Source organism: Poecilia formosa, unplaced genomic scaffold (genome assembly GCF_000485575.1).
Source record: "Poecilia formosa unplaced genomic scaffold, Poecilia_formosa-5.1.2 Scaffold317, whole genome shotgun sequence".
In the NCBI taxonomy this organism is placed as follows: domain Eukaryota; kingdom Metazoa; phylum Chordata; class Actinopteri; order Cyprinodontiformes; family Poeciliidae; genus Poecilia; species Poecilia formosa.
In genome coordinates, this window is record NW_006800256.1 from 375,187 (window position 1) to 385,135 (window position 9,949).

The 9,949-nt window shown below is 40.9% G+C and overlaps 1 protein-coding gene and 1 long non-coding RNA gene across 2 annotated transcripts in view; both read right to left on the minus strand.

Moving 5' to 3' along the window:
- Window positions 1-9,949, minus strand: part of robo2 (roundabout, axon guidance receptor, homolog 2 (Drosophila)) — a 545,602-nt gene that overhangs the window by 256,122 nt on the left and 279,531 nt on the right. The window lies entirely within an intron of this gene.
- The window catches only part of LOC107833052 (uncharacterized), a 19,402-nt gene that overhangs the window by 5,855 nt on the left and 3,598 nt on the right, over window positions 1-9,949 (minus strand). Inside the window, exon 2 of the long non-coding RNA XR_001658761.1 lies at window positions 5,066-5,071. This is a non-coding gene — a long non-coding RNA (uncharacterized LOC107833052). The remainder of the gene's footprint in view (window positions 1-5,065; window positions 5,072-9,949) is intronic.

Consider the following 9,949-nt stretch of genomic DNA (forward strand, 5'->3'; position numbering starts at 1 on the left):
TTATTTATTTATTTATTTATTTATTTATTTATTTATTTTACCCCTGGTTATGTGGGAAAAATATTCCATGGCAAATTTGTAGACCTTCAATGTATTGAAGGTTTACAGTACCTTCTACATATATTTCGGCTTATATTGCTCTCTTTTTATTGCTCAGTTCTACTTCTAATTTGTTGTACTGGAGCTTATATCCACAGCCATAAAGCATTCTGGGAGATGTAGGCAGAGGAGATGATTTAGCTGCTCTACCTCTCAGGGCCAACTAAGCAAGGGTGGTGGGTAACTCTTTGGTTACCTGGCAACCACCTGTTGAGTAACTTACATAGTTTCGGATTTTGCCACTGTGCCTCATAACTGAACAAAAATAATTTAAAAAAAACAACAACAAAAAAAAACATGGAGTGACAACTGTGGATGAAACAGGACATGTCATGCCACCAGTTTGGTAGTATTTCAGATATTTAAAACAAAAAACTAATTAGTAATTATCAATATCAACAATTATTGGCATCACAAACTAACATGGAATTCTTACATTGTGAATACTTTTTATTTTGCAGCCCTATATGTGTGCAAACTTTTCAAATTTTAAGTCTAAAAGAACATAACACCATGCAACAAAATGTGAAAATATTCAAGGATATGAATAGTTTTGCAAGACATAATTTACAATCCTGCATCTTGCATGTGCTGGAATGATAATACTTTTGATTTCTTTAAAAAAATGTCATCTGAATGGGTGTTGCACTTACTAAACTGCAAAAGTAAATGAACACCATGGCCAAGCCTTAGGGGAAGCCCCAGAGGAGTCTAACAGGCAGAGGCAGCACTTAGAGACACAAGAAGCCCAAACTGAGAAGCCATTGGCTGGGAAACAAATAGTCTCACCCTCAACTAGACACATATCTACACCCACAACCTCCTCTGCTTTCATTCCTGCTGGATGCAGCGGCGCAGTCACGGAAAGGTCAAGCTGTAAAGTGGCACGGATTCACAGCTGTCTCAGAAACTGCTCTCATTTCATCTCGCCTCTGCTCACTTTCGAAAGAGCCCAAAATACTTAGAGTATCACTTTCAAACAGCAGGAAAGGAAATGGGAAAATGAGGGAATGGAAGAGGAGAAGGAGAAAGCACATCGGAAGAGAGAGGGGAAGAGAAAAGGAGGAGATGGAGACAGCGGAGAGTGTATGATTAGGTTTCAGCTCTGCCCTGCAGCTGTTCAGAGCTCTGGGCAATGATAGGTGTCCCTCACAGTGAATGGAATCCAAGCAAAACATACATGTGCACAATAAATCTAACTAATATATATAAAAACAAATTACTATGCAAAAAAAAAGCAATTTTAAAAAATACAAACCCGAAAATGGTTGTGATATAAAAGTCTAACAAGTTTCAAGTACAGAACGCCTAGCTTCCTTTGGTCGGTTATCTGTTGGTCTCCCTTGTTCTCTTATATTCCTCACTCTTGGTTTCCTTTTTCCGCCCTCGCAGTCAAGTTCTGAATCTAAAGAAAACAAGATGCAGCATCTTCTACGTTCCCCTGAGAGCCACTTTGAGGAAGGATTGTCCTTAATGTTTGCACAACTAGAAAAACAGCCACAAAAGGACTTAAGCTTAAGCATTTTTGGAGTGTTAGTGCACTTGCGTAAATGTGCATGAGCACTTATCTGTGTGCAGCAGCTTTTACCGGGACAAATCCATCAGACCGCTGAAGTGTGTGGTGTGACAGTTGCACCCCAAAATAAATAGGCAGCATCACGGAAGTCTAGCCAAGTTGCGACCCTTTACCAAGATCGATCCCGTGCCAAGCTGCATTGTGGGCCTTATCGTGCAGAGCGAAGGTTGCACGATAAGATAAATGAATGGATAAATGTGTGTTTAAGAAAGTATGTGAGAAAGAAACCACAGAAATAATGGCCCTTTGAGTGAGGGACAACTGCACAGAAATACCAAGATAGAGTGTGAATCAATTTTAGCGACAGATTCAAACCCGTATCAGCTCCTGGCTGAACTTCAGCCCTCCGCCCTGTCACCTCCTCCCTGGCTCCGTATGATGGATTACCATCTCTGGCAGTCTCAGAGAGTCTGCGAGAGGGAGGGAGGCTGGGTGATGGAGGTCAGTCACAACAGGAACACATTCATTGGAGGGGGAGCGCTGGGTTAAAGAATTATGGTGTGACAGAGATATGGGGTGAACTGAGGGGAGCAAAGGGTCCTTCTGGGGTCAGAGGAGCCAATTCCTGCAGGACCCCGTGCAAGCCACCCTCAGTTCAGAGCCATCTAGAGGGATTTAACTCAGCGTCAAATTTTGATTAACATTATTACAGTCCACTTGTCCACTTGTCAACAGTTAGAGGAATGTTAGCCTGGTAAAAACTAGCCCCTTGTTCTGCACTTTGTCTGGACCCTCAGCTAAAGAGAAATGATTGTTTACTGGATATGTGCACTCTGTTGACGTTTTAAATGATTGGGTCTGTTTTCACCAAATCACTAATGTTTAACAGTGATGTACGTACTGCACCAGCTCGATGACGCGCACCGGAAATTACATGCACTGGAAACAACCAAGTGGGAAGTAGGGTCACAAAATTTTGGCTAGCAATATAATGTCTAAAGCATTCCTCTTGCTCTGACTTTAATTGCTCAATATTTGGAGAGGGGGCCAACATGGACTGAATTCGCTGCCATTGCCAAACCAAAGGCAGACTACATCCTAAAACACTGCAGAAAATCGTCATCAATCATTCACGACTCCTCCTTTTGTTGGCTGATTGGCCAACAATCAGCCAACAGAGTTGAGTTTCTGCAGTTGAAGCTCAACTGTCGAAATTCGATGGATCATGGAAGGGAGATGAGAACTGAGAAGAATTGCGTTGAAGGGCAATGGCCAGTCATATAATTCTAGCTGCTTAAAGTCAGAAATAAGATGGTGGAGTGTGTTGGGATGGCCTGAAGTTTTCACTGCCTGCCTGTTTGAAGCATAGATTAACACAGCAAAACACCTTCAGAAATATTACTGGTGGCCAAAAGAGTCAATATCTTTGCTGTGGAAACTAAAGGCTATATGGCAACTGGTCAGCCAGAAAAAACCCTGTATTGGTAAAACAGTACTGTGTTGTCCAGACAACAGCACACCTTGGAGTGGAAAATGTTAAAGATTGAGGATGGCTCAAACTTAGATGTTTGTCAGTGAGAACAGACATAGGCATTCATGAAGCTGTTTAATAGGAGATGTCAAAACATGCTAAGGGAATTTTGGCTTATTTCGAACTGAAGAAAAGCAAGAATTTGAGAAGATAACAGGAAGGCTAAATGTATTACGACAAACATATTTTGTCTTTCATTCTAGATTTGGAAATGTGTGCAATCTTTTGAAAATCTAAGGGTTGAGGTAAGGAACTACAGTTCACACACAAGCTCTTTACATCAACTTGTCTCTCATACAGACAGTGTGACAACACCTCTGCTTTTAATACAGCGCCTTGAAAAATGTGTTTGAATATTAAATCTTTGGAAACAATTATTGATATTAACATAAGTAACATTATTATAGCTAATGTTATATTTAGTAGAAGTGAGAATAATTGGCGCTTTACCATGTAAAAAATAATTTCACTGGATTTAAGACATATTTAAATCCAGTGAAACTCTGTAGAAGTTGAAGAACACAACAGGCATACATACACTAGAAGCTGTTTAATGACCACATTAAAAAAATCTGCCTATCGAATAACTGTAAGTCTTTAATACATTTCAAATGTATGTGTAGGTCAATATTAAAACAGAAATCAAAGTGCAATAAGCTCATGAAAGCAAAACCTTCGCTCCCCGTCTGCGTTTTAAAGCCAACCAATAATAAGCACGCAAACAGATTTCAGTAATTCACATAGCTCCCCACACGTCTCTAACTGCAGCAGAGAGAGGAAGTAGATGTATTTTTTTGTAGAAAATGTGCAGCAGTGCCAAGTTTACTGAATTTACTGACCACGCACGAGCACAGAGATTTATTTATCCTCTGTCACTGCCTAACAAACATGTACACTGTGTAGGAAGGCTGAGGAGATGTGGAGGGATGAGAGGCGAGAAGAGGCAAAATTAGAGGCAGACTGTAGAGACAAAACTATAAACCTGCATTGTCAGAGAGGAGAGGCCATCAATAAAAGTGTCACTATGAGGAGAGAAGCGGGGAGAGTGTGAAGGAGAGAGAGAGTAGGCCATATAAAAGAAACACAACAAAACCCGGTGAGACGGGTGCTTCATCTTGCTGGGCGCTAATAGACGTGAGAAGCGCCTGGTTCAGCATTCTTAGCTTGATGGCTCACTCGTCTGCTGACAGGCTGTGGCATCCATAACAGAACAGCACACATGTTTAAATGCAGCTTAGGTACTTAAGACTGACACGATTGTCTAAGTAGAGCAGTAAAAAACAAAAGCAGACCGGCACAGAGCTAAGAAATAAAGCCAAAGATCATGGCAAGCCTGGGTTTATTAAGTGGTCTCCATCTCTTTGACCTTCCCGCTGCGCTTTCCATCTTTGTCGCCGGCTTTTGCTACGTTGCTCGATTACTGATGTCATCATTCAGCCCCGGAGTGCAGCAGAGTCGGCCAGTATTTCCCTTCCTAGAGCACACTGTTTGTTTCCTCAGTTGCAACAAAGACAATGTATGTCCCTAGGTAGTTCACGGGAAGTCCTAGCTGGGAGAAGAAAAGTAAAAATGCAGACTCAGGACATCATGCATGTGTGAGAGTCAGTAAAAGGTCAGGCTGCTGGTAGTGACCGCAGCGTATCCACATGATTTATCCTCCGTAGAGACTTCTTTCCCCCTCAAAATGTCTTCTCTTCATACGCACAACGTTCTTTTTGAGTGCATAGCACATGGATTATAAAGTGATCAAAAAGAAAACATCTGCATACTACTAACTGAATGCATTTAGGCGGATATTGTGAGAGCTAGCTCCAGTTGATGGGAGTAGCTAAGCCCTGCTGCAAACCCAGCTGATACATTTAATCAGAGATTCTCCACTCTAATAATTCATAAAACAAGATAATTTTTCACACCCTTACTTGGTTCTGATATCTGTCTGATCAATGGGGAACACTTCAAACTTTTCCATGCACAACTTTAGCATGAATTTCTTTCAGCTTTGTCGCAACCAGGATTTGATCAAACCTCTTTTCGACACAACAGAATATCTTCCAAAGTATTTTTAGTCTATTTTCTAGAGCAAATATCTTAGTACACTTAAAGTAAGACAAAATAGACTCAAAAGTAACTATTCAAGAGTTTGTTTTAAGTCAATAATGTCTTAATGTTGATGAAAACACACTTCTTCATTGGCAGATTATTTCATTTATGAGAAAATGTCTTGTTGAAGTCGTGCTTTTATTATTTTTCTAACTTTCTGACACATTCTGTAAAAATATAAATTTTTGAGACCCTAGTTTAGTTTCCTGACTGCAGCATGTGAACCTTAATGTGTTGTAATGGTTGCATTATTGCTGCTTCCTTGGTTACCCTTCATTATTTCTCAAGGACTTCAGCACTGATTAAACCTCAGCCCACCAGGGTTTTCACAAGCGTGAGAGCAGGTGTCTGCGCTCATGTGTCTGTTGTTTGTGTGTACCAGTATCATTCCTGAACAGGAATAATGAGTCCATATGAGCTTGTGGAAGGATCCACAGTGTGGCTCATCCTCTCTCCCCACCTGGCCGGCTCCTCTTGGCCTACCCTTTTATTAGCTTTTCCTCATGTTGGACACAACAGGAACAGCTTGGTCCCCTCCCTCCTCTCCTCAACACTCACACCTCTCCTAACTCTATTTTCCCGCTAATTACCTTGTTGTATAAGAACCAAATGCTACCTAACGGTTCTCTTAATTGCAAAAGTGGGACACTAGATGATATCAAAGGACCATTCTAAAAGTCATCCATTCCCATTTCAAGCGGCATTTATAACCAACCCAAGACATCTGTTTTATTTCTGTATCATTTGCATTTTTAAAAGGTTAAAAACCGAACGTAGCCGCAAGGGGGATGAAGCTACATGTGTCTTCATCCATTTGTAATATCCCACCCCACCAATCACTAAACATTTAATGCACAGGCAGGATACACAGTGTATGTCAGAAGATCTAAATACCACTTGGAATCCAATTAAAACTGTACTGGGTCACTCAAGAGTTCAAGATTTTTTTTTTCCTCCTGGAGATCCAGGAATGTGCGACCGTCATCCACCTGAAAAGATGGGACAAAATTAACATTTTCCTTGGGATCCTGTCGCCCCAGGTGTGGCTTATCACACTTAAATATACACAGATATTTGCAGTGCTGGCAAATTATTCAACAGCCACAGCTGCAGCAAAAGTTTCTGACAGAATCTTCAAAATGATTTATGGACCTGCTCATTGACCTACTTTAGTGAGGAGAAAGAAAAGAGGGCATACTTATTTATACCCAATACTATTGTATATTCATTCTACATAGCTGGCCCATGGACAGTCTTGATTAGGACCAGATTACAAAGAAGCTATTCAGATTTCTTCCCGCCAATATGTTTCAAGGTTCTCTGTGGAGAAGTTAATGGCTGTATGGAAATCACTTCTCTACAATCTCTTGCCAAAGTATGAACATATATTAAATGTTCCTGCCTTTTTTGATGTTATACTCACAAACTTCAAAGTATTTTGTTAGGATTTCACATGGTAGAACAAAACACAAAGTATTAAATATAAATAATGGTGAATTGGAAGAAAAACCTCCATAGAAAAACATCTATGTTGACACTTTTCAGCACAATTACAGTTGCAAGTCTAAGTTGCATCTACACCCCACTCACATGTAGAAACTGAAATCTGTAAAATACTTCAAGTTCCGTCAGACTGGGTGCATAAGGTCTATAAATATCAACACTTAGGTCTTGCCACAGATTTTCATTTAGATTTCGGTCTCAGCTTTGAACATTTTGTTAATTGGTGAACTTCTGCCACAGTCTAATGTCTTTTTCAACCTTTAGGAAATAATTTTGCCGAGGATTACCCTGAATTTTGCTCCATTAACTGTGGAGATGGTGTGTTCAGTGTAATCTACAGATAGTTACCCACCAAACAGTAAGGACAACAAGGCCAAAAAGTATAATTATTCTCTTAGTTGACTGGAGTACCTTGTTCCACATGTTTATGGAGTTCCCTACAGTCATGGCCAAAAGTTTTGAGAATGATTCAAATGTTAATATTTACAAAGTCTACTACTTCAGTTTTTATAATGGTAATTTGCATATACTCCAGAATGTTATAAAGAGTGATCAGCTTAACAGCAATTAATTCCAAAGTCAATATTTGCCTAGAAAATGAACTTTATCCCCCAAAACACATTTAAACTTCATTGCAGCTCTGCCTTAAAAGGACCAGCTAACATCGTTTCAGTGATTGCTCCATTAACACAGGTATGGGTGTTGATGACGACAGGGCTGGAGATCAATCTGTCATGATTAAGTAAGAATGACACCACTGGACACTTTAAAAAGAGGCTGGTGCTTGGCATCATTGTTTCCCTTCTGTGAACCATGGTTATCTCTAAAGAAACACATGCAGTCATCAATGCACTGCACAAAAATGGCCTAACAGGGAAGAGTATCGCAGCTAGAAAGATTGCACCTCAGTCAACAATCTATCGCATCATCAAGAACTTCAAGGAGAGAGGTTCCATTGTTGCCAAAAAGGCTCCAGGCCGCCCAAGAAAGACCAGAAACCGCCAGGACCGTCTCTTAAAAGGGCTTCAGCTGCGGGATCGGGCTACCAGCAGTGCAGAGCTTGCTCAGGAATGGCAGTAGGCAGGTGTGAGTCCATCTGCACGCACTGTGAGGCGGAGACTATTGGAGCAAGGCCTGAACTCAAGGAGGGCAGCAAAGAAGCCACTTCTCTCCAGGAAAAACATCACGGACAGACTGATATCTGCAAAAGGTACAGGGAGTGGACTGCTGAGGACTGGGGTAAAGTCATTTTCTCTGATGAATCCCCTTTCCAATTGTTTGGGACATCTGGAAAACAGCTTGTTCGGAGAAGACGAGGTGAGTGCTACCTCCGGTCTTGTCTCATGCCAACTGTAAAGCATCCTGAAACCATTCATGTGTGGGGTTGCTTCTCAGCCAAGGAAGTCGGCTCTCTCACAGTCTTGCCTAAAAACACAGCCATGAATAAAGAATGGTACCAGAATGTCCTCCGAGAGCAACTTCTCCCAACCGTCCAAGAGCAGTTTGGTGATGAACAATGCCTTTTCCAGCATGATGGAGCACCTTGCCATAAAGCAAAGGTGAAAACTAACTGGCTCAGGGAACAAAACATAGAGATTTTGGGTCCATGGCCTGGAAACTCCCCGGATCTTAATCCCATTGAAAACTTGTGGTCAATCATCAAGAGATGGGTGCACAAACAAAAACCTAGGAATTCTGACAAAATCCAAGCATTGATTGTGCAAGAATGGACTGCTATCAGTCAGGATTTGGTCCAGAAGTTGATTGAGAGCATGTCAGGGGGAATTGCAGAGGTCCTGAAGAAGAGGGGTCAACACTGCAAATATTGACTTGCTGCATTAACTCATTCTAACTGTCAATAAAAGCTTTTATTACTCATAATATGATTGCAATTGTATTTCTGTATGTGATGAAAACATCTGACATACACACATGAAAACCAGAGGGCAGAAGATCATATGAAAATATAATATTTGTCATTCTCAAAACTTTTGGCCATGACTGTACATGACTTGAGACAAACAGCAATTTAACATCTCACAGCTTTCATTCAACAAGTTTCTTTCTGCCATAATTTCACAAGGGCCAGCTTTTTGAAGCACACAACTAATTCTTTAGTCTGGTAAAAACAAACTCCTTGGTCTACCCATTGAAATGGAGACTACGCAGCATTGACTCTACCCCTATTCAGGCAGAATTTACAAGCAATCTGTGCTCAACATCTACCACCTGAGGAAGGATTCAGTATATTAAAGACATGGTAAATCCATTAATAATGCAGCACAAGTTCTCTAAGACTTCTCCCTCCTCTTTCCTTTTTCTTCACCTTAGCTAGAGTGGCAAGTGCTGCTGAGCTTGAGCTTCGTCACACCGCAATGGTCTTGAGACAGTCAAGTCTGTTTCAGTAGCTGCAATTAAACTTTCTCGCTAGGGTCTTGTTCAACCACTTGAGAATGGAGTGGGAGCAAAGGTGTGTTCAATACAATGAAGCAAGAGGGAAGCAGAAGGAAAAAGGAGGTGGTCTGTTGGTTGCAGGACATATAAAATTTTGGCTGATGGAAATAGATTTAGATGCTACCTTCACTTGACCCTTAATAAAACTCATCACTGCCAAAAAGCCCAGTGTAGAGGGATGTAACAGTTCTCTTCACCTTCTTCTGCTTCATAAATTATATTCACTTAAGGCTCTCCCATTTTTCATCCGAAGCCGAAGAGTTGTTGCTTGGTTGTGGGCGTTCATATTCGCACATAGACACACCCTCCATATAGCTTTTACAAAATGGTTACAGAGAGAGTGCCACACCTCTCTGCAGACCGCCTCCTCCATGAACAACATATCAGCACTTTCCATTCAGGATCTCTTAGCCATGTGACGGTCTTTGTAGTTAAAAAGTAATGAATCTTACAAATGTACATAATGTCTCACCACGTTGGACAATGTTTCTTAAAAGTATTCCACGGTGCCTACAGATACAGAAACCAGATGGTGGAAGTGGACTAAATGAAGCAATATATCAGCATTGCTATCTGAGCCCATTTCTTCATAAAACATGCCAACAACCTTCTGAACAATCACACACTTTGCACAGAGCTCTGTATGAAATAGTTCAACCCATGTGATGAACAGTGGTGGGAAGTAACGAAGTACAAGTACTTTGTTACTGTACTTAAGTACAATTTTTGTGTATCTGTACTTTACT